General features: G+C 42.7%; 1 long non-coding RNA gene across 2 annotated transcripts in view; it reads left to right on the forward strand.

The window, feature by feature from the left end:
- LOC112545227 (uncharacterized) overlaps positions 1-26,211 on the forward strand; it is a 115,473-nt gene that overhangs the window by 22,142 nt on the left and 67,120 nt on the right. The gene's annotated exons all lie outside the window — the stretch shown is intronic.

Consider the following 26,211-nt stretch of genomic DNA (forward strand, 5'->3'; position numbering starts at 1 on the left):
TGTGACACTATTGCAGGGGAGCAGACAACCACGCCATGCCCCAGGCACGGTGGTGGGAAGCCCAGTTCCATGCTCCCAGAACAGGTGAGGCCTTAGGAGGAAGGGGTGAGTCTGAGGGCACCAGCCTTTGGTGCTGTCTGACTTACAGCTCTCCCCCTCCTCCAGCACAGCCTGGAGCATGCTGTGTGGTGCTCCTGCACCTTTGGGCACCCCTAAGAGCCACCTAGAGTGCTCTGCACAGTTCTCTAGTGGTGATTTAAAGGGCTCTGAGCTCCAGGCCTCTTTGAATCACAAGGCTATGGGGCACTTGCTCTCTTTGCACCCCTCTCCCCATCAGCGGACCTGTACTATTACAAAAAGAATTCTGGAATGTATAAACAGGAATGTTGTAAACAAGACACAAACTATAATTCGTCCACTCTATTCTGCATTGAGCCTCACCTGGATTATTGTGTCCAGTTCTGGGCACCGTATTTTATGAAAGATGTGGACAAATTGGAAAAAGTCCAGAGAAAAACAATAAAAGATCTAGGAAACATGACCCATGAGGGAAGATTGAAAGGAGTGGTTTTGTTTAGTCTGAAGAAAAAAGAAGACTGAGAGGGGACATAACAGCTTTCAAATATCTAAAAGGTTGTTACAAGGGATGGGAGGATTATTTAATATCTGATGATAGGACAAGAAGCAATGGGCTTAAAATGCAGCAAGGTAGATACAGGTTGGACAGTGGGGAAAACTTCCAAACTGCCAGAATGGTTAAACACTGGAATAAATAGTCTAGGGAGGGTGTGGAATCTCTATCACTGGAGACTTTTAAGAGCAGGTTAGAGAAACCTCTGTAAGGGTGGACTAAATGGTGCGTGGTCCTGCCATTAACACAGGGGACTGGACTTGATAATCTTTTTAGGTTCCTTCCAGTTCCAATTCTACCAAATACAGAAAACTATGAATGAACACTATCAGAGGGGTAGGTGTGTTAGTCTGAAATCTGCATAAACAGATTTATGTGGCACTTTATAGACTAACAGATTTATTGGAGCATAAGCTTTCATGGGCAAAGACCCACTTTGTCAGATAAATTGGAGCTTATGCTCCAATAAATCTGTTAGTCTATAACAGGGGTGGCCAACCCACTCTGGGCAAAGAGCCAATATAGCAGTGCATCCAGCGCGAAGAGCTGGGGCAGTTATTGAGCAAAAAAAAAAAAAAAAGAAGAAGAAGAGGACTGCCCCTTTAAAAAGAGCCCCGGTTGTGTTTGCTTGAACAACAACAACAAAAAGCTCTAAAAAAAAAAAAAAAAAAGAGGCTCTGCCCCTTGAAGAAACCGCAGTTAAACGCGTTTTGAGGCTTTTTAGACACAGCAGGCTCCCACTGCCTGCCGCCATCTTTATTTCTTGCAGCTTTCATGGCTGCGTCGGATGGCTCCCCTGCCCAAGTCAGCACTGGTAGCCAGGAGGAGAGGGACATTTTTGGGGGCATGGGGGCAGCTTCACAAGCCTCGGGAATTCAACATATGGCATACATAGCTATGTAATGACTTTGATATTTCAAATTAGAAATAAACAGATCCATTTCAGATCAGGAGTATTTGTGTGGCTCAAGTGTGTCTACTTTGGTTCAGCATAGGAAATTTATTCAGTAGGCAATCAGACACACATACAAGTCTAACTTTAAGGACATTAGAAAATAAACTTTAGTTGCTGCAGGTGATAACTATGACTCCAGTTTTCATAAGCAACTTCAGCAAATTCTGATTTACCAGAAGAAATTCAGGTTGGCCATTTAAAAAAAAAAACCTGTGTGGACAAAATTATGAACTAATCATTGTTAAATGTTTGTTTAAAGCATCAGAAATCCCCAAATCAGGGAGAATCTCTTCCTTCTACACACATGAATAGAATAGCTGAAGCAATTCATTTTCACTTGCTTTCAGATTCTTTTTCATACTGAAGGATTTTACTTTTATGGCTGAGTAACCCAGCTGGAAAATGGGGTTAATAATTAAAATGCTAGCAAAATGCTTAACTATACTGCAGTTGATGTGACACTATTATAATAAAATGGAAATTTTATTCATTTTTTTTAATCTGCAACAGACCTTATCACAGAATTCAGCTGAGTCTCAATGCATGTTTGTAATTGACTTGTGGATTGATCTTAATAAATAACTTCAAATTTCCTCAAATACAATTATTCATAAACATAGACCAATATCTGGCACATTATCAATTTTGTTAGCGTTGCACCTAGTTTAGTTCTTCTTTGAAACAGACAAACTTAATTGAATTCCCACAATGTACAAATATTCATCACTGTGATATGTCTCCCTTACCAGCTCATTAAATATTTGAGTTCTTGCCTCCCTTTCATCTTCCTTCACAAAACTCCTGAAATACAAGCTTAGTTTGGGAAAAAGAGTCTAATGAATCTGCCAAAATATACATCAATTTAAGATGAAGCAAAAAAAATAACAAGAACAGGAACATTTCTGTTTTCTTAACAATGCATGACAGCTAATGTTTTAAAATAAATGACATGCCTGAAGTACACAACTTGGAGTAGGCTGTACAAGCATGCTTTCTTTCAGTATCAGGCATTTTATTATGTAACTTCATTACTACAGCACCGACAGTCCTAAATCTGGCTCCCACCTTGCAATTAATAGTACAGACACAACAGAAACAGGTTTGCTGCCCCAAATAGCCAATAAAGGTGGATAGGGAAATACAAATACATAAGAATGGCCATACTGAGTCAGGCCAATGGTACATCCAGCCTAGTATCTTGTCTTGCCGACAGTGGCCAATACCAGATGCCCTAGAGGGAGGGAACACAACAGGTAATCCTCATGTGATCCCTCCTCTGTCACCCACCTCCAGAGGAAATGTTGGTCAGCAAGATAGGCTCTGATCTGAGTACATCAGTGGCTGAACTATTTTCTACTCTTTTTTTGTGGGCATTGCAGTAAATTGTTGAAGGAGGATAAGGCAAGGTGCTTACCTGAAACATCCATATTGATATCTCGGGTGTGGTGTAGTACAGGACACAGCACAAAAGTGCTTGTTTGAAAATGTAATGAGTGAGCAATAGAGGCTGATTAGAGATGGGTGTTGTCATTTCAGCAGTGAATGAAAGATGGCAAGTAGGATGGTGCTACATCATAAGGTTCTTCACTTTCAGTAACCATAAGCATAAGATGCTTGGAGAGGGATTTGGGTAGTGGGACGAAAGTGGGCTGTCCAGTCAAAGCCATGGTTTAGGTAAATGGTCTCTGAGTCCTGTCCTTTTTCAATGACATTGATGTACCTTTTGCATTGAGGTGCTGTGGAAGGAGTCTTACAGGACTGTGATTCTGCAACCCTTTTCTCCTTTCTAGTTTAAACTGAATGCACAGCTGTGCATCAAATCAGCCCATTGTTGCAGATACTTTATTTTGCTCCCCTTTTGAAATGTAAATACAATATTAAATACTGGAACTGATTTCTCCTTTAAAGTTCCTATTTGTGAAAAGGTGGTAGCAATGTAAAATACTGGATACAAATGAGCAGTCATTACTTGTGATAAAAATATGGTGGCATTGTGTCTAAAAACCACAGAATCTTTCAGATAACAGCTAACTGACAGCTTGGTGGACTGAAGTTCCCTATCCACAACATGTAGCAGAAGCAATAGCGTGAAATCTCACATTATCAAGGAAGGGGAAGAGCACATTTGGATACAAGTGGCTAACCTATTGAGAATGGCTTTAAATGAGGTTGAAAAGGGTCAGGTGATAGAAACTCACAAGTAAGCCAAAACCATGGAGACCTGAGAAAAGGCTCTACATTTGAGGGTGCATGGGCCATTCTGGCAGGGATAAGAGAGAGACAAGAGAACATTGTGGGGGAGGGAGGGAAATCAGATCAGTATCTTAGATGTCTGTCTATTAATGTGAGAAGTAGGAGGAATAAGGCAGAACTAGACATGCTAGAGAATAAACACAATTCTGACATAGTTTGCATCAGAGACTTGGTGGGATAATACAAATGGCTGGAATATTGTTAAAGAAGGGTACAGCTTGCTCAGAAAGGTCAGGTGAGGGGAAAAGGGAGGAAGTGTTGTCTTTTTTATATATATAAAATTATATATACACTTAGATTGAGGATGAGATGGAAATAAGAGACACTTATTGAAGTCTCTGGGTAAGGATAAAAAGGTAAAAACCCAAAGGAGATGTCACAATAGGGTCTGCTACAGACCATCTAACATGAAGAGATGGATGAGGTGCTTTTTTTAACTTAAAAAAAATCCAAAGCACAGGACTTGGTGGTGATGGGAGACATCAAATACTGAGACATCTGTTGGTGGGGAGTGGGGGAATATGGTAGAGCACACGTTATCAAGTTCTTGGATTATATTGGAGACAATTTTTTATTTCAGAGGGTGGAGAAATCTTCTAGAGGAGAGGCTGTTCTAGATTTGATTGATTTGATTTTTGACAAATAGGGAGAAACTGGTTGATAAGCTGCCTTCTACTTACAAAATAGGTGACCATGATCACGAAATGGTAGTTTGTGATTCTAAGGAATGGTCAGAGAGAAAATGGCACAATAAGATAATGGATATCAACATGGTAGACTTCACCAAACTGAGGAGTTGGCAGGTAAATTTCCCTGGGAAGCAAGTCTAAGGGGAAAAATTGAGAGAGTTGGCAGTGTTTCAGGGTATGTCTACACTACCCTCCTAGTTCGAACTAGGAGGGTAATGTAGGCATACCGCACTTGCAAATGAAGCCCGGGATATGAATTTCCCGGGCTTCATTTGCATAAGCGGGGCTCCGCCATTTTTAAATCCCCGCTCGTTCGAACCCCGTGCCGCGCGGCTACACGCGGCACGAACTAAGTAGTTCAAACTAGGCTTCCTAATTCGAACTACCGTTACTCCTTGTGGAATGAGGAGTAACGGTAGTTCGAACTAGGAAGCCTAGTTCGAACTACCTAGTTTGTGCCGCGTGTAGCCGCGCGGCACGGGGTTCGAACGAGCGGGGATTCAAAAATGGCGATGCCCCACTTATGCAAATGAAGCCCGGGAAATTCATATCCCGGGCTTCATTTGCAATTGTGGTATGCCCATTACCCCGCTAGTTCGAACTAGCGGGGTAGTGTAGACATACCCTCAGAGACACGGAGCTTCAGAGGGTAGCCGAGTTAGTCTATTAGGGTATGTCTACATTAGTTCATTAGTTCGAGCTAGGTAGGCAAATGAGGGCAACCGGAGTTGCAAATGAAGCCTGGGATTTAAATATCCTGGGCTTCATTTGCATGTTCCCGGGCACTGCCCACTTCTTCAGATGACCCGAGTTATGAGTTGGGGATATTATACATAATGGCTTAAAGGTGAAAAACCCACTACAATCTACATACCCCACAGATTACAGCCAGAGATTATACCACACCGTCACAAAAAAAACTAAGGAATCACTTTATCATCATTCTTTACAACAAACAGAAGAAAATCAAGGAGGAACTCTCTACATTAGGAACTATCATAAAAAATCAAGCCTCCACACACATTTCACCTCTTCAAGAATTTACTACTATTCAACAGACCACTTACAAGGATCATTTCATCTCCCTTCAGAGGAAAAAGGACAATAAACTGTCCAAACTGCTACATGCCTCAGGATCTCTCATAACAGATACTTTCAACTCACCCAACAACATCATCAACCTATCTAATCACTCGCTCTGCCCAGCAGAAGAATCTGTCCTATCCCGTGGACTCTCTTTCTGCCCCATCACTCCCACAAATATAATTCAGTTCTGTGGAGATCTGGAATCCTATTTTTGCCGCCTCTACCTGAAGGAATATTTCTAACACACCGATATACAGCAAACTGACCTCACTGCTTCCCACCGCCAATACCACAAGAAGATTGTGTTGACCCCCACCAACGGACATAACGAAAGTCTGGATTTCTACATCGACTGCTTCTGCAAATGCGCTCGAGCTGACATTATCAGCAAACAACAACATATAACTTACAACCTCAGTCATGCAGAATGCCATGCTATTCACAGCCTCAAAACCAATCCTAACATCATAATCCAAGAAGCTGACAAAGGAGGCGCTGTAGTCATCATGAACAGGACAGATTATGAACAGGAGGCGAACAGACAACTCACCAATACCAGATTCTACAGGCCTCTCTCCTGTGACCACACTAAGCAATACCAAAAAACATGAAAAAAACTGCTCATGAAACTCTCTGATGCTACTCAGGAACAAATTTATGCTAACACCCTCCTTAGTGCCCGACCTGGAACTTTCTATCTACTACCCAAAATATACAAACCTGGTAATCTCGGATGGCCCATCATCTCCAGCATTGGCACACCTACCACAGGATTATCTGGCTATATCGACTCCCTCCTCAGACCCTATGTCACCAGCACTCCTAGCTACTTCCGCGACACCACTGACTTCCTGAGGAAACTCCAAAACATTAATAATCTTCCTGAAAATACCATCCTAGCTACCATGAATATAGACGCACTTTACACCAACATTCCACACAAAGATGGATTACAGGCCATCAGGAACACTATCCCTAATAATAACACTGCACACCTGATTACAGAGCTCTGCGACTTCGTCCTCACCCACAACTACTTCCAATTCAGAAACAATTTCTATCTCCAAATCAGCGGCACAGCCATGGGCACTCGCATGGCACCACAATATGCCAACATCTTTATGGCTGACCTTGAACTACTTTTCTTCAGTTCTCGTCCCCTAAAACACCTACTTTACTTACGCTACATCGATGACATCATCATATGGTCCCACAGTAAAGAGACTTGAAGAATTCCACAAGGATTTCAACAACTTCCCTACTATCAATCTCAGCCTGGGCCAGTCCACAAGGGAAATCCACTTCCTGGACACTACAGTACAGTTAAATAATGTATAAATTTCCACCACCCTATATCGGAAACCTACCAACCACTACACTTACCTTCATGCTTCCAGCTTCCATCCCAGACACATTTTTCAGTCAATTGTATACAGCCAAGCCCTACGATAGAACCGGAATTGCTCCGACCCCACAGACAGAGACAGTCACCTATAGAATCTTTACAGAGCATTCCTAAAACTGAAATACCTATCTGGGGAAGTGAAAAAACAAATTGGAAGAACCCAAAAAATACCCAGACATGAACTACTTCAAGACTGACCCAAAAGAGTTCTGGAAGCAAGAACTCCTCTTGTTGTTACCTACAGTCCACAACTCAGACCCCTCTAACGCATTATACACAATCTTCAACCCATCTTGGAAAATGATCCCTCACTCTCAGAGGCCTTAGGAGAAAAAGCTATTCTTGCTAACAGACAACCCCCTAACCTGAAACGTATTCTTTCTGATAACCATGCCACACAACCATATCATAAACCTCCAGGAACCCAGCCCTGCAACCAAAAAAGATGTCAACTCTTCCCACATATCTACACTGGTGAATTCATCACTGGAACAAACAACATAAGCCACAAAATCAAAGGGTCATTTGACTGTACATCCAGTAATTTGATCTATGCCATCAAATGCCAGCAGTGCCCCTCTGCTATATATATTGGACAAACTGGACGGTCTCTGCGGGAAAGAATCAATGGACACAAATCGGATATACATAAAGGGAATATACAGAAGCCTGTTGGTGAGCATTTCAGCTTGCCTAACCACAGTCTGACAGACCTGCAAGTAGCTGTCTTGTCACAAACCAACTCTACAAGACAAATACACAGAGAAGCCCTTGAATCCCAGTTCATCCACAAATTCAATTCACATGCTAATGGACTCAATCTTGATTTGGGCTGGTAGAGACTCTACCTACTTAATAACCACTAACAGCTCCCTGAGTGGTATCCTTCCTGGTTTAGGAATCTATCTATTGACTTTGATTTTTATCTGCTTAGGTTTAAGAACCCATTCTCCAGATACTTAATGGCTATGTCTAGATTACATCCCTTTTTCGTAAAAGGAATGCAAATTAGATGTATCGCAATTGCTAATGAAGCGGGGATTTAAATCTCCCCCGCTTCATTAGCATAAAAATGGCTGCCGCTTTTTTTCGGCACGGAGCTTTGCCGGAAAAAAGCACCAGTCTAGACATGGATCTTTCGGAAAATAAAGCTTTTTCCGAAAGATCCCTTATCCCTTATTTTAAGAGGGATAAGGGATCTTTTAGAAAAGGCTTTATTTTCCGAAAGATCCGCATCTAGACTGGCACTTTTTTCCGGCAAAGCTCAGTGCCGAAAAAAAGCGGCAGCCATTTTTATGCTAATGAAGCGGGGGAGATTTAAATCCCCGCTTCATTAGCAATTGCGATACGTCTAATTTGCATCCCTTTTACGAAAAAGGGATGCAATCTAGACGTAGCCAATGATGCTCTGTCTCCCACCCCTCCCTTTTTCTTTCTCTCCCCTCTCCTCTTCCCCTCTACTATTTATTTATAGTTTTCATATCTCCAACTCATTACTCCAGTCATCTGAAGTGGGCTGTGCCCACGAAAGCTCATGATACCATCTATATGTTTCGTTAGTCTATAAAGTGCTACCAGACCATTTGTTGGTTTTTTTCAGAGACACCTTATAGATACAAGAGCAAGCTATTCCTTGCACAGGAAAGATAGGAAGTATGGTATCAGGAAGCCAAATGAGTAGCAATGCTCAGCACCTCTGATCCTCACCTGCATGGTTTTAGGTTGCAACTGGTGCTTGCATTTGATAAATCTGGCCCAAATATTTAAATGTGGTTATCTGAAATCAGGGCTGTTCAGGGAAAAAATTTAACCTACTTAATGCAGTAGAGCTGCCTCTCTTACTCAATATTTTATATCTATCTGTTGAACACTGCACTTGCTTGGAGAATTTTGATAGAATCTGATTACAAACATTTCAGTTGTGTGTGGAATCAGTGTCTTGGTTTGGTTGTGGCTGTCATGTATGTTAGTGACTTACCAGGAAAAAAAAATCTACTTTCACTCATGTCCAAGGTGCATTTCTTGTGATCTGTCTCCTTTAGCTAGAAGGCAACATTTCCCTTTTTGTCTGCCCTGGACTTGTCAATTTTGACATTGCATTTTATTTTAGCAGGACACTTTGCAGCAAAGTGATTACATGCATGAAGACACCTCAGTTAATATACCAGTGTGAAGAAGTGACCTTTAGTTCTTTGTTCTCTATTGCAAATGTCCTGAAAAACAGGCCTGTTTGTAGCTCCCTTTTGAGGATAAATGCTTGCCTCAAGCTCAAATTTGCATGAAACAAACCAAAATGATCCTGATTGCAGTCTTTCAGACATGCAACCCATCTTTATCATTTCCCGTCTCATGATTTGTGCATGATGGTAGTGCTTAGAGGCCCCAGTCAAGATCAAAGCCCCATTGTGCTGGGTGCTGTACAAACTCACAGTAACAGAATCCCTGCCTTGATGAGATTTAAATGTAAATAGAGAAGACAGCATGTAAGGGGCAAAATTGAGTCAATGTTTCCTGTGCATGGGAAACTGAGGCACAAACAGACTAAGGGCTGTATCCACCTGGAGGACTTGGGGCTATTGATTCCATTATACTATAAAGCTGAGCATAAGTTAGGCACCTGTACAAGGCTTGGGAAGGGAAATGGGATCTGAAAAAGCCAGCAAGGTGAGGGGGTACAACCTAAGCTAGTCAATAGAAAATGCCAAGATGAAGTATGGCTTATGCCCTGCCCCTCAAAGAAGAGTGAGATTGACGCTCCCAGAGTATCATACAACCCCAGTGACTTGGGCATTCCCCTGAGGGGTGGGAGATATGAGTTCAAATCCGATATAAGGAGGGATTTGAATTTAATATCCTGAGCTTGATATTAATTGAATTTAATATCATACTGGGTCTGACCAAAGGTCCATCTAGCCCAGTATTCTGTCTTCCTACAGTGGCCAGTGCTTGGTGTCCTAAAGGGAATGAGCAGAACAGGTAATTATCAAGTGAACCCTTCCCTGTCACCCATTCTCAGCCTCTGACAAACAGAAACTAGGGACATCATTCCTACTCACCTTGGCTAAAATGGCAATGCTGTGGCCAAAAGGACTAAAGCAATCCTTTATATAAAGGCCTGCTTAAGATTTATTTTTTAAAGTTAGAGGTAAAATAACCTCAACTTGCATGTGTGTGACTATTGGTAGAATACTGAGCCCAGGAGGGGAGTAAAGGATTCAAGAAGGTTGATGATGATGATGATGATAGAGTGGAGAAGGTTCAGAGAAGAGCTAAGAGAACAAAAAGAATTAGAAAACAAGCCTTATTGTGATTGAGCTCCTTGAATATATTTATTTATTTAGCTTAATAGTGAAAGCTAAATGTGAGTTCTATAGAGCTTAGAAGTACTATTTGGGGAAAAATATTTTAATAATGGGCTCTTCAGTGTATCAAAGAAAGATGCAAAACATGATCCAGTGCCTGGAAGTTGAAAGCTAGACAATCAGAGCCTAGAATGACAGCATATTTTTAAACAGCAAGAAATCATCGGAACAACTTGCCATCGGTTGTGGTAGAATCTTCACCACGGATTAATTTTCTAAAAAACAAGCTCTAAGAATTGTTTTGGGGGCAATTCCATGGTTAGTGTTAAACAGGAGGTTAGCACAGTTGATTACAATGGTCCTTTCCAGCCTTGGAATTTATGATCCCTCTTTGAGTGAGCACCCATGTGCAGGGGTGGCCCGTGGATGCAGGCAACCTCGGCAGTTGCCTAGGGCGCCACGTTGAATGACTTCACGCCATTGAGGGCTATGAAGGTGGGGGTGCCGATCGTGCATTCCTCCTAGAGTGCCAGCTGTCGGCAGCTCACTTTGAGCCACTCCTGCCCATGTGGGACCAGTCATATTTGCAGTTCGTGGAGCATACAGCAAATAGTTACCATTTCATAGTAGGACTCTCTGGTATACTAACAGCTCTGTCCCTCTTATATAATCCAGTAGAAGGGAAGATGGGGCCATGCCACCTCTCTCAGGCACACGACTGGTTAGCTGGAGAGAAGCATAAGCAGTAGGTCCCCCCCCCCTCTGCTAGATAGGTTGCTCTAGGAAGAATTGACTATTTGGTGGTGTAAACTCTTACAATGTCATTGAGTCTTGTGATTTAGTTTCCCCCATTTAAGGGACAGCTGTTACAACCACAATATTGCATGAGCATTTTAGCTTTTATTAAAAAATGTTGTGTTTCTAGCCCTCATGACTGAAGAGAAATGCTTGAAAATATGGAGCACGTGCACTCTAAAGACTCAAACCAGACGGCAACTAAAGAAGCCAACATCTATTGCTTAAAAACTCACATAGGCGCTGGGAACAGTAATGACTAGTAATAGCTCAAACACATGACTTCTGCTTTCAGCACTTCCATCATATAAATTGTTCTAGCATCTCTGAAATATTATTTTAAAGCCATACTACAGTTTGAGGGAGGCATGCTCATTTTTAATCTTTAGGGCTACAGAGTCTCCTTGAGGCACAATTGGATAAATGTCTCATCATATACAAAATAGCATAGACTTGATAACTGTACTATTAGAGCTGCATATAATATTTAGAAAACAAATTAAAATGGAATTAAGAAGGATGGTATAGCATTTCATTGTCCTGCTTATGTCCAGCTTATCAAAGGGAACACTTGTATGACTGTGGTCAGACCAGTTTTAAAATTAGATGATCAGGGCATTTTAGGGCAGTGGTGGGCAATAACTGGGCCATGGGATGGATGTGGTTCACCAGAGTTAGCCCTTGGTGGGCTGTTGCTGCTTTATTTACCTGTGCCTCACGTATAGCTCCCATTGGCCATGGATTGCTGTTCACAAAGCTCCTGTTGTCCAGGAAGTGGTGTCCTGGTCTGCACCACTTCCTGCAGCTCCCATTGGCCAGGAATGATGATCTGCGGCCAATGGGAGCTGCAAGCACCTGTATCTGTGGTGGCTTAAGTAAATACAGTGATAGCAGTCTGCCAGGAGTTAATCCTGGTGAACTGCCTCCATCTTTTTGCCCTCCCCTGCTCTAAGTCTTCTAGTCCAATGATTCTCAACATTTCCATACTATTGCACTCTTTTCACAAGTCTGTCTTCCATATCCCAAGTTTCACCTCACTTAACTACTGGCTTACTAAATCAAACTTAAAAATACGAAAGTGTCACAGCAATATTGCTCACAGTCTTATTTAACCTTATAAAATAAATTGATTGGAATATAAATATTTTACTTACATTTCTCTGTATAGAGCAGTTTAAACAAAAGTCATTGTTCTGACTAGTGCTTTTTATGTAGTCTGTTGCAAAACCAGGCAAATAGCTAGATGAGCTGAGGTATTCTGAGAACTGCAGCGCTCATGTATCCAAAACTTAGTGTGGGGTAGATATTAAACTGCACGAAGCATAGTTTCATCGATACATATATTAATAAAAAATGGAGGCTATTGATTTAGCAGAAACTAAAGCTAAAAATAGGAAGCAGTCCGCTTTTGGGCCTGACAGGATGCCTGTTAATTTTTTCTTTCATACTTACATGCTTTATTTCATTTTTGAATGGCTGAGAAACCTTTCATGAATGTTTCAACGAAAATTGATTTTTTTTGTCTTGCTGTGTTTTGGCTCACAATGACTTCATCAAAGGTTTAATAGGTACAAAAAAGCAATTGACAGCTGTATATATGCATCCGGTTTGGCACAAGAGAGGAGATTATGCCAAAAGTGATGATTTGATGACAGACTGTTCAGGAGAGATGGGTTATCTCTATTCACTAAAAGAAAAGTGATCATGCTATAGCAAGTTGTCCTTCTGAAATGTTCAGCCACTTTTACATTTTGATTTGATTGATAGGAGGGGATAAATAAGGTGGAACTGCCATTTTTGTCAATCAAGTGCCAACTTGGTTATGTAGACCTATGGAAGAGCTGAAACCATTTTAATAAGCATTCCCTTAGTATTAAGGAACATAAAACAAAATGTAGAAAATGATTGGCATATAGAAGAATAGTATTAAATAAAAATAATCAATCTTAACTGGAAAATGTGTTTTGGTGTGGTGATATCTTGCATAGATGGGATGAGATTATAGTCTGCTCTGAGATTTCTAATATGTTCCTAAAGCTGTCCTGGAAAAAAACAGATGGAGTAGAAACCAACTTATTTCTATTTCATTCAGGGAAAAGTTTAGTTTTAGTCTATTCCTCTCTGCATGTTGTAGTTGTTGGTAAAACATGGTAGACTATAGTCAGAGGAAAGAGGGTTTTTCTGCAAAGTTTTTTTTTTAGATTTTTTATTCTATAATTGATCTTGAGTTGTAATAACTGTGATATATGTATATTTGTGGCATCTTTGAAACTTCCAGATCAAGTTATTTATAAACATAAATTAAATCTTACAATGCTCACAAGAAGTTGGCAAATATACCGTTTTGAGCAAGTCAGTATCAGATCCAGTAATTAGAGCCCAAGAGTTCTGACATTTAAGAGCCAAACCTACAGAAACGCTGCATCCCATCAACCAGTAAGTGGACACAGATGTTCTCAGCTAGTGCCAACACTATAGGCCATAAGCATTTGACTTCTGTTAGAAGAACAAGGAGATCCTTATTTATCTGATTATCAGTCTCAGCACAAGGCAGCTAACTTTTTTCCCAGGCAGATTTTAAAGTCCCAAGATTGAAATTCTGGCTCCATTGAAGTCAATGGGAATGTTGCCACTGACTTCAGTGAGGCCAGAATTTCACTTTGTGAATTAAATAGCCATGAGTCACTGAATGTTTGATTCAAACACATTTCCTAGTTCAAATATCAATATTTTGATGGAGATTTACTGCTCTCTTTGATTGTTCGAAGAAATACAGTATGTGCAGGTTGCCAGCTTTCTAATCCTATCCTGAATGTTCCTGCCCCACCTCCACTCGTTTCATGAGCAAAAGTTGTTACAATGTAGCTGTCTGCTTGAAGGTTTTCTGTCCTTGCAATAATCATTTGTTGAACAGGATTGGCATTGCAAAAACACAGGCACTCAAAGGCATTAAACGTTCACATAACCATATTCTAGAAGGGTAGGACCAGAACATCCTGATACATAGTTAAGGTGTAGACACACCCTCTCTGAAAATGACACAGGGACCTCTCCTAAACCTAAGCTCAGGATAAGAGAGTGTTGTATAGAAATGTTCTGATCAAACCAATAGGCACAAGGTAAAGGGAGGTAATGACTCACATCACAGGGGCAACACGTAACTTGCTTGTATCACTGTATAAAAGAGGAGTCATGTGGAAGGAGAAATCTGGTGTAAAGAGGAGCAGAAAGTCCTGCTACTGCCTGAGCTGGTCCATAGTAACATGCGTTCATGTGTTAGTGGCTCCATAGATACTGGAACTGTACTTTAATAATAAACCTGGCCAAACACCTTCATCACTGAGCAGCTTATGGCTGTCTTATAGTCTGTCTGCTGTAGCCGCTACCTTTGCAGAGCTGGTGTAGCAGTCGGAACATGTGCCGCCTCCTCCTAATATCTGCAAAATGCCTCCAGCCATTAATACTTCGGTATGATGCACCTACTCCTCAGAAATGTGTCTGGCTGGACAAGCACATTCTATATTGAATTTATAATAGCCATCTTTTTCCAGACCGCTCTGTGCATTTATTAGCATCTGCACCAAGGCTGGATTAAGAAAGGGGCTTTGGAGGCTGCCACTTCAGACACCACTAAAAGATCTTTGGGCAGCCAAAAGTGCAGATTTTTTTTTGCAAGGCCCTCTTAGCCCAGGGCCCTGGGATACAGGCCCAAAAGTCTCAGTGTATTATATGGCCCTGCCTGTCCTGGGAGCAGGAAGGTGGCTTTGCATGCTCCAACCCTATTTCTGGTCTGGAGCCACATCTCCACGAGCTCCAGGGGAAGCTCCATTCCCCATGCTGCCCCTGAAGCTCTCATTGGATGGGAATCCTGACTAAGGAGCTATGGAACATGGCAATCACAGTGCCTGCAGGGCCGCATGGCCAGCACTGAGCCCCTTGCTTCTTCTACCCCCCTCCACACCAAAGGAGAGTTGCCCAAGGCAAGTGCCCTGCACCTCAACCCCTCTACTTCAGTCCTGAGCCCTGTCCCACACCTTAACTTCCTCCTCGGCCCCCACACTCCAACCCCAACCTCCTGTCCTATGCCCCCTCCTGCACTCCAAATGTCTTATCCCTAGCCCAGCCCGGAACCCTTCTCCCAATCAGAGCCCTGCCCACCTCTTGTCCCACCCTCCAGCTGCCACCCTCAGTTCCTTCCCGCACTCTGAACCATTCATTTTTGGTTCCACCCAGAGCCTGGGGAGCCCCACAAAATCTAAGTCTTGGGTTCCCAGGAGAGTTAATTCTATTCTGCTCAGTAATCCTGCCAGCAATATTAATCACTACTTATCATGTCATTCCTCATCTTGCCTACCTTTGCATAAGAGCAATGCTTTTCATTTCATGATTATTCTATTTACCGCTGCTACTCCCAATCTTCCTTACAATACTCAAGTTGGTGCCACATGCCATAGGTTAGTATTAGCCTTTGGTGATCCTGATCCATGTCAATTAATTAATTGCCAAGTAAACAAAGATGAGTTCCTTAAGAGTATTTACTTGTCAACTTTTATGACACCCATTATTAGGTTTTTATCCATAAGTAAATATCTGTTGTTTTTTTCCACTTAGCATGCATTGCTGAGTGGGCCTCCTGTTGTCAATGTAAGCCCCCCCCCTCCTCCCCCCCACCTCCTGATGGGATATAATTTCTTCATCCCTGCCAGGTGGAGGGAATATTACCAAATGTAATGAAAAACAAAGTCTAAATGACTGAGGCCAAAACACACACACACATTTTCAGGAGTACAAACCTGTATCCTGTTCAAAAACAAATGACTTGACTCTAAATATTTCAATGTAAATTACTTGTACTGCACCATTACTGCATAATGATATAAAAAGGAAATACTATTAGGCTGCTTATAGTACAACAGAAATAAAAATATTCTTTATCTGGAAGGACTTTAGAAAATTATTAACTCAGTGGTGAATCAGGATTTTAGATTTATTATATGTTGTCAGAACTTTGATAATTTATGATGCACAGGACCAGAAGTTATATATCACTTATAGCCTCCTATTTTTCCTCTGCTACAATGAGTGTGCTGATTCCCTAACTTGACCATGAACTCATAACTTGGCTGAGCAGATCACATTTTTATCTAAGTTATGTTTGTTGCTTGGAATTTAAAATCTCTGAGCCATTTATTTGCAAGTCTTATTGACTTCAGGAAGATAAGCAGCCACTTCATAAAAGGTTATTTGCAGAGCTCTCTACATGGGCATCTTTTTTTGGAAACCTTTATTTTTGTGGCTCTTTAGTTGTTAAACTGAAAATACACTAAACAAATTATACTTTAATAAAAGATGACCCAAACTTTGTCATGGATCTTATTGATGCTTGGATTTTCAGTTGCTACAAACATACTTTGTTCAGGAGAAGACATCAGCAGTGGTCACTGTCCCAAATAGTTTTTGTCAGGCTTGTAACATAGATGGTACCACAGTCTTTTAAGGGTTCTGTTGTTTTAAGTACAGCACTTCTTGTCAGAAATACTTGCTATCAGTAAGCTGGGTATGTTTGAATATTCTGTCTGAGATGCCAAGTTTTCAGCGTCCATTTTGTTCCTGTAAAAAATATTAACATATTTACATAACAGGAAATCATTATTTTAATTAATACCAGAATAATAAAGTGACTGGTCGACTATATATCTTGCTTGGAACCACAGGTATACAATCAAGCAGCAGAGAACTCCGCTCCCCCAACGTAGCAAGTAAAGCAAAGTACTATGTAAATTACTAAAAAAAAAACCCAGTTTTTTAAAATTATGGGACAAGGTAAGGAACCTTTCTATGCTACTTAAAAGCAGCATATTTTTTCCTTCATAGTAAACTTTCAAAGCTGTGTTAAGTCAATATTCATTTGTTATGGATAGTCTCTTAAAGTTTACATTTTGTTTAGAGTTATGAACGTTTTTGTGATGAACAACCTCCATTCCTAAGGTGCTCCTAATTCTGAGGTTCTACTATACACACTAAAATGGCTTCTATGTGCAGACCACTGTTATGGGAAACTACAGACTGTTTATTGAAGGAAGTGCAAACTGGGATGTATGAACTAAACAAAGGGGCTGCGTCTAGACTGGCAAGTTTTTCCGCAGAAGCGGCCGCTTTTGCGGAAAAACTTGCCAGCTGTCCACTGGCCACTTGAATTTGTGCAAGAACACTGACGATCTCATGTAAGATTGTCAGTGTTCTTCCGCAAATACTATGATGCTCCTGTTCAGGAAAAAGCCCTCTTGTGCAAATGTATTTGCACAAGAGGGCCAGTGTAGACAGCTCAGGACTGTTTTGAGCAAAAAAAGCCCCGATGACGAAAATGGCGATCGGGGCTTTCTTGCGCAAAACCGCGTCTAGATTGGTACGGACGCTTATCCGCAAAAAGTGCTTTTGCGCAAAAGCGTCCGTGCCAATCTAGACGCTCTTTTCCGCAAATGCTTTTAATGGAAAAGCATTTGCGGAAAATCATGCCAGTCTAGACGTAGCCAGGCACTTTGGAAATCATGGCTGACTTTCATAGCTACTAAGCACCTTCTACTGATTGGAATTCATAGGAGCCTATAGCCAGGTGTGCTGACGGGGGTGGGGAGAAGCAAAGGGAGCAATTCCCTGGGGCCTGACAATTCTAAAGAGCCCAGAGCTCCCAGCTGCCACCACCACTATTGCAAGAGCAGCGGCGCCTGGACATCGGGGCCCTTTAATTTGTTGCAGGAGAGCCGCACCGTGTGCTCCAGAACCATGTACTCTGAGCAGCTCAGAGTGCCAGTGGGAGGAGGGTTGGCATGCTACGGTCTGGGCAGTGCTGGGGTCTGGCTGCCCCAGACCTGCCCCCCTCCCATACTGCCCTGGGGCCCAGCAATCCTGTTGACACCCCTTGCCTATAGCACTGATATTTGTAGCTTTTTCCCGCTTTTTAGGTGGTATCCAGCTGGACTTGCAATTTTTAATGATTACATACCTGCTTAATTTGGTTTCCTTTTAGAATCCAGGCTGAGATGAAAAATTGAGAGGAAGCTACCTGATGTGAATAAGTATCACTTTGTACGTTGGTGAGCCTTTTCACTGAATCTCTTTAGCAGATGAGAAAGTTCTGAGCACAGGGTAGAACATGAAGGTATAGATTTCACAGCTCAGCAAAGAGCCACAAATTCCATTTCAGAACCTGGTATGTCTGGCTGGTATTCTGCCTTCCTTATAAACATTCAAACGCAGTAGGTTAAATATTTGCAGAATAAATTGCTTGGTGCAGTGCTTCTGCAAGCTGGAATTACATTTTAAAAGCTATGAAATCTTACTTCTAGCTAGTTTAAGTGGCAAAAATTTCAAGCCAGACTTTATCACACATACTTTGAGTAGTCCTTTACTAAGTCTATTACCTTACAACAGGGATAAGGGTGACAGAATCAGACTCTTACTTGTCCCATTTACTCTTAAAGGGTTAGAACACCATTACACATGTTTAAGTGCTTTAGGGTGCATCTACACTGCACCATAGGTCAAAATAAACTATGATGTTATTTCAAAATAGATTATCTTATTTCAAAGTTATTTCAAAATAGCTTATTTCGAAATTTGGCATTGTCTACACAGCACTAATGTAGAAATAAATTGCTATTCTGAAACATCTCTTACTCCTCGTGGAATGAGGTTTACAGGGATGTCAGACTAGCAAGCTCCTTATATTTCAAAATAACGGGTGTGCTCAAAAGATGTGGAATAGCTATTTTGGGATACCACTGTGCTGCAGTGTAAGCATAGCCTTAGTGAATAAAAATCTTTTCTTGAATTGGTGCCCGCATGCACTATATCTATTTTACCTACGCATATTTTATTGATGCTGTATGACTTGTGTGTGCAATGAACCAAGTATTATGTATACACATTTCTATTGCTACAACTTGTCCATAAAATGGTGTCTCTCAAATTTCTGGGAACAAGCATATATCAGTGAAATGTTTCTTTTCTTAGCAGTAAGATAAAGGTTTGAAATCAGTGTAATTTTGTTCAGTCTTTAGTATAATTTTGATTATATTTGTCTATTTTTCTACCAAATGACTTGCATTGGAATTATTTCTCTTTCCTGTCACACTTTCTAGAACAGTAAAATTATATAAATGCAATTTTTCCCACTCAGTGTTTGCAGCAGCAACACTAGACTCTCTTACAGCTCAGTGACAGCAGACCTCTGCAGCATCTCACAGGAGAAGGCATTTTGCTACAGAAACACTATTATTGTTATTGATATTAAGCAGGCTTAAGTGCCTGGGGGGCACTTGAATACCCAATTTCAAATCTCCTGTGATATGCGGTGGTAACATAAACTTGAGGGACTGTATTGCTATTCGGATGTTTCATTGTAATAGACTTATCTGAACAAAAAGGCACCGCTTGTTTTGTTCCTGTAGTAAATCTCAAATCAAATTAGTCAGAACCCACACACACTAATTAGCCACATGACCACTCAACACCATATTGATGTTAATATAGGTTATAATTACCACAGTGTCAGTTCTGTATGCTAAAGCTATGACTTAGGAGTCTGATCCTGCAAAGTCCTATGTGCATTCTGGGATATATTGACCACCTGTCACCAGGGCCGGACCGAGCTATTCCGGCACCCCGGGCAGACAGTTTAATTGTGCCCCGGGTTGGGAGAGGGCGCATGCGTGGCCCCGCCCCCACCCGGCATGTGGGGGAGGGTGCACGGAGCTGGTGGCAGCAGGACGCACGTGCCTGGCCCGGCCCAGCCCGGATACCGCTGCTGGTGTGCAGCCCGGGGCGGGCCGAGCCTGGCTGTGCAGGGCCCCGTGGCTGTGGGGTTAACGTGGCCCTCACCCCGGGTGGCCGCTGCATGGTGGCCGCTGGGACCTGCTGCAGCCCGCGATCCGGGAGCCGGGCGCCCCACATAGGTTGGCGCCCTGGGCAGCTGCCTGGCTAGCCCATGCCTTAATCCGGCCCTGCCTGTAACCTCTAGTGATGACAGCAGACATTCTAAGTGCCTAGCACTTTCTTAGGAGGTGGTCCAAACCAGTCAGTTGTAAAACATCAGGGTATGTCTACACTGCGGTTAGACACCCACAGCTGGCCTGTGCCAGCTGGCTTAGGCTTGGTCTGGAGCTGGAGCCCAGACTGTAGGATCCTGGAAGGTAAATAAATGTGCGTGGTTTCCAGCTGGATTCCAATCATCTACAACACACTTAGCTCCTTAGGGTCATGGGGCTTAAGCTAAAGGGCTAATTTTGTGGCTAAACTTATTTGAAAACATTTATCCATGCATAACTAATCCCAGAAACATGCCAACTTGCTGTTGGGATTACTACTGAATATAGGAAACCACTAAACAATAATTTAACCATAAACTCCTGTATTAAATCCAAAGACCAAATGGTATGTATACAGTTGCTTTAAACATACCTTAAAAAGTCTAACTGTTAAGACATGTACTACATTCCAATGCTAACAAGCATTTGATCAGGATATTTGCAAATGGGCTAAACACGGGTGTTTTGACCCATACAGGTCAGCTCCAGCATGGTCAAGCACATGGTGGCAATTAGCTCTTTAGAGCTTTACTTTTATACCCTGTAACAAACAGGTGATGTCATTGCCAGGTACTGACTTCATCTAAGAACCAATTTGAGACATTACCCCCTCATTTCCAGTCTTAATCCAGACAAAGATTTATAACTGTTTTTCTTCCCAAGGCCTTTTCTCTCTTCCTTCTTTATTTCCAACTCTATCTCCACTGCACCTGTGTTCATGTAGGATTTATCATTGGCATGGGGAAGGGTCGTATTGGCTCATTTTTAAGACAGATTCTCTTTGCAGATGGTTTTAAATAACACTGTCACTACTACTGGTCACAGGCCTCCTTTTCCAAAATTCCCCTTATGTCTTTAAGAACAACGATAAGTCCTGTGGCACCTTATAGGCTAACAGATATATAGGAGCATAAGCTTTTGTGGGCAAAGACCCACTTTGTCAGATGCATGCCTTATGTCTTTAGTTATTCTTTGTCAGATATCATGCCTATTTATTTATTTATTCTGGCCTTATCACTTATTATTTTCAAAGCCTTCTTTCTACTTGTTAGGGACTTTTTTTGCAACATATATATATTTCCTTAATTTATCCTACATCCTATGTTTCATTTTCTTCCTCCCATCCCCATTTAATCCTCTTCGCTTGTCCCCTTCCCAGTTCTATCCTCTGGCTGTGTCTACACTGCACCCCTTTTCTGGAAAAGGGATGCAGATTAGACCAGTTGGAATTGCAAATCCGCGGGGGATTTAAATATCCCCCGCGGCATTTGCATTTACATGGCTGCCGCTTTTTTCCGGCTTGGGGATAAGCCGGAGAAAAGCGCCAGTCTAGACGTGCTTCTCCAGAAAATAAGCCCTTTTCTGGAGGATTTCTTATTCCTACTTGAAAGGGCTTATTTTCCGGAGAATCACGTCTAGACTGGCGCTTTTCTCCGGCTTATCCCCAAGCCGGAAAAAAGCGGCAGCCATGTAAATGCAAATGCCGCAGGGGATATTTAAATCCCCCGCGGATTTGCAATTGCGATGTGTCTCATTAGCATCCCTTTTCCGGAAAGGGATGCCAATGTAGACACAGCCTCTGTGTTTTAATGAGAATAAGGGTCTGTCTACACTACAGTGCTATTTCGAATTAACTTAATTCGAAATAGTTAATTCGAATTAAGCTAATTCAAAATAATGCATTTATACACAAAAACTATTTCGAAATAGCAGACTCAAGATCAGGTTTAGAGCTCCATGAATATTTATTGGCTATGAGTCTAACATCCTCTTGCATCCCTGTGCTGCCTGGAAGGAATCCTAATCTGGTCCTAAATAGTAATGCTAACATTTAGGGTACGTCTAAACTACATGGCTCCATCGACGGAGCCATGTAGATTTGTTGTTTTGGCAAAGTCAAATGAAGCCGCGATTTAAATGATCACGGCTTCATTTAAATTTACATGGCTGCCGCGCTGAGCCTACAAACAGCTGATCAGCTGTTTGTCCGCTCAGCGCACTAGTCTGGACGCTCCCCTGTCGACATCAAAGCCCTTTGTCGGCAGCCCCGGTAAACCTCATCCCACGAGGAATAATGGGGCTGCCGACAAAGGGCTTTGATGTCGACAGGGGAGCGTCCAAACTAGCGTGCTGAGCGGACAAACAGCTGATCAGCTGTTTGTCGGCTCAGCGTGGCAGCCATGTAAATTTAAATGAAGCCGCGATCATTTAAATCACGGCTTCATTTGACTTTCCCTATGTGTCTAATCTACATGCCTCTGACGACAGAGGCATGTAGTCTAGACACAGCCTTAGATATTTTCTTATGCAAAGATGTGTGTCCTTGGACCAATCACATTCCTTTGCTGCACTATGACACTAGAGCAGGTTTTCTTCCCCCTGATTCTAAAGAGACCGCCAGTGGGGAAAATAGAAGTAATTATGATTCATTGCACATCTGAGTTGAGATTCCCAGCTGTGAAAAGCTAATACAGAATATGTATCTGCCAACAGCACCAGCCCTGGATCTGTCAGCATCTAAGGATTCATTTAAACTTTAGCAGATGGATTCTGTATTAGTATATTATATTACACCTTACTCATAATGAAGTTGGTATAAAAGGAACATGCACTCCTGGCAACTAATAAAATTTATTTATTGGATTTATTCAGCCAGTTCTCTTTAATTTTCTTTAACAGAAAATTCATTAACATTTCTGAGTCAGGGAAGTTAGCTCTAGGACAAGAAGTTTTCAATAGAGTAGATTAATGAAAAGCATATTCTTCCTGTTAGAGTGCTACTACTCGGAACATGCACATTACAAACCTTATTAATATCTGACATCTTTTACATTATAAAGAACAAGCACTATCCATGTCAAGTACTATAACTGTGAATAATAATATTTTCTCCAATCCTGAGAGGTGCTGAGCATCTTCAACTCACATTGGCTCAAATTCTCAGTCCTTACTCAGGTAAGTTCCAACTGTGTTTACCTTTCAGAATTTGTCTTTCCACTAAATATCTTCCATCCTATACAAAATAGCTGCCTCTTTTAATAAATGCAGTAAAAGAATGTTTATTTTAGATATTATGTATAAGATTGATTGGTAATGCTTACAATAAGCAGGACACCTAGAATACTCTGGTTATACTGTTAGTACTAGCCACTGTGGAGCCAGTTTTGTCTCCTTAAACATCCCCCTTCTTCCAGCTCTCCTTCCTAGTTTGAAATACCGTAGACTTCAGAAGCTGCACATTAAAAAATTGCAGCAGGCAGCTAATAGCTGAGATCTACTGGGTGAAACTTGGCGCTCACTCCTGGCGATTGCCATCTCCTGCTTCTGGCAGCTTTCCAATTCTGAGTCTCTTCGTAGGAGTGAAAACAAGATGGGGAAATATTTATAAAAGTCAACCACTTTAATTTCATTGATCCCATTGTTTCACAGAGATGGAAGAAAAATATAACTGGAAACTTTTTTTTGGAAATTGACTTTTCTGTGTGGCCAATTCTGTTTCTGTGGGAATAGTTAAACAGGTTGGACCTCCTTGGTCTGGAACCCTCAGAACCTGAGTAGTTCTGAACTAGGGAATTTTCCAGACCAGGGGAAGTCAAGGCTACCCTCCCAGCCCTCAGCCCTGCTCTCAGGCACCCAGCCATAGGGCTCCACTCCAGGCCCTGGCTGGAGCTGCGCTCCTGGCCTCTGGCCCTGCTGCTGCCAGCCAACGCTGTGCTTCTGACCCTGGTTGTTTCTTACTCCCAGCTGGGCTCTCTGTTCTAGCAATACCTGTAGTCCTGCCAGACCAGAGAGCACCAGATTTTAGAGTTTCAACCTGTAGTAGATACATTAAACTCTTCTTTTTTAATACCAGAGGATATGTCTACACTACAATGTTAGTTCGAACTAACGGACGTTAGTTCGAACTAACAGACGTTAGTTCGAACTAACATTCATAGCCGCTACACTAGCGCTCCGCTAGTTCAAATTTGAATCGAACTAGCGGAGCGCTTAGTTCGAACTAGGAAAACCTCATTTTACGAGGATTAAGCCTAGTTCGAACTTACTAGTTCGAATTAAGGGGTGTGTAGCCCCTTAATTCAAACTAGTGGGAGGCTAGCCCTCCCCAGGTTTCCCTGGTGGCCACTCTGGCCAACACCAGGGAAACTCTATGCCCCCCTCCCGGCCCCGGCCCCCTTAAAGGGGCACGGGCTGGCTACGGTGCCCGTGCCAGGTGCAAGCCTGCCAGCACCCAGCCAGCAGACCCTGCACCTGGCACGGCACAGAGCCACCCACCCGATGTCCCCCAGCCCACCCCCTCTTCCCGGGACCAGGCTGGCGGCTCCCAGGAGCTTGCCCGGGACCGCAAGAGGCGGGCACCTTCCTGTGCTAGTGCGGACATCGTGGACCTCGTCCACGATCTCCGCACTAGGCACAGGAAAGTGGCCGGCTAGGGCAGGAGAGCTGCCAGCCTGGCCACCCAGGAGCAGGTGTGCATGAAAATCAAGGGGGTCCACTGAGACCCCCGACCCTCAGCCCTGAGCTTACAATGGCCATCCTGGGTCAGACCAAAGGTCCATCTAGCCCAGTAGCCTGTCTGCTGACAGCGGCCAACCCTAGGGACCCTGGAGGGGATGGACCGAAGACAGTGACCAAGCCATTTGTCTCGTGCCATCCCTCTCCAGCCTTCCACAAACTTTGGGTAGGGACACCACTCCTACCCCCTGGCTAAGACTACTCCATGGACCCAACCTCCATGACTTGATCTCACTTCCCTTTAAACTCTGTTCTAGTTGTAGCCTTCACAGCCTCCTGCAGCAAGGAGTTCCACAGGTTAACTATTTGCTTTGTCAAGAACAACTTTCTCTTACTAGTTTGAAGCCTGCTACCCATTCCTTTCCTTTGGTGTCCTCTAGTCCTTCTTTATGGGAACTCATGAAGAACTTTTCTGTATGCACCCTCTCCACCCAACCCCTGCTTTTAGAGACCTCTATCCTGTCCCCGCTCCATCTCCTCTTTTCTAAGCTGAACAGTCCCAGTCTCTGTAGCCTCTCTTCATCTGGGACCTGTTCCCAGCCCCTGATCATGTTAGTTGCCCTCCCCTCTCCCAGCCTTTCTCTTCCCCTCTCCCACCTCCTTTTACCAGTCTCCCCCAGTTTTGTTCAATAAAGACAGAGTCAATGTTGGAAGAAACGTTATCTTTATTTTGTACATCAATAAGAAGGGGGGCTAGGGAAGGGTAAATGGAAGGAGGTGAGGGAGGAATGGGGTACGAGCCCCCGATGGGGAGGACTGGGCTGGCTCTGCGGGCTTCTGGGGGTGGAAGCTCTCCTGCAGCCCCCCGATTGCCCCCTCTCCCCAGATGGCAGCCTGCGGCAAGTGCAGCCGGGCTGATGGCTGAGTGCTGTGATGTGCCCAGTGTGGGTACTCCGGGCAATCCAAGCCAGGACTGCTTTGCAAGCGGGGCACCCCTTAGAACTGTCTGTCCGGGGTGGGGGTCGGGGCCCTTTAAGCTCAGCCCTCGGCTAGCCTGAGACAGCATCTCCACGCTTTAAGTCCTCCTCTGATGCCCTGCCGGCACTGCTTCCGGCCATCCTTAAGCCCTGTTCAGGGTCCACTCAATGTGGACTTGCTAGTTTGAATTAGCAAAACGCTAATTCGAACTAGTTTTTAGTTCTAGACGCGTTAGTTCGAATTAGCTTAGTTCGAATTAACTAATTCGAACTAAGTTAGTTCGAATTAACGTTGTAGTGTAGACATACCCAGACTTTAATTTTTCCCCCTCTGATCCAATTTCAGCAAGCTGGATAGTTGCTATTACCAGCAGACTCCAAAGAGAGGAAGTGAGAACACAAATTTATACATTTCAGTTGCTATCTCACTTTAAGAATGAAAGACAGGGTTTGTAAATTAATATCAACAGACACATGCTGCTTAGATACCAGCATGAGAGGTGTCATATAAATATCATGAATTACACAGGATGGAGTCTTAAATTAAATAATAGAATCATAGAATACTAGGACTGGA

This window comes from Pelodiscus sinensis, chromosome 5 (genome assembly GCF_049634645.1).
Source record: "Pelodiscus sinensis isolate JC-2024 chromosome 5, ASM4963464v1, whole genome shotgun sequence".
Lineage (NCBI taxonomy): Eukaryota > Metazoa > Chordata > Testudines > Trionychidae > Pelodiscus > Pelodiscus sinensis.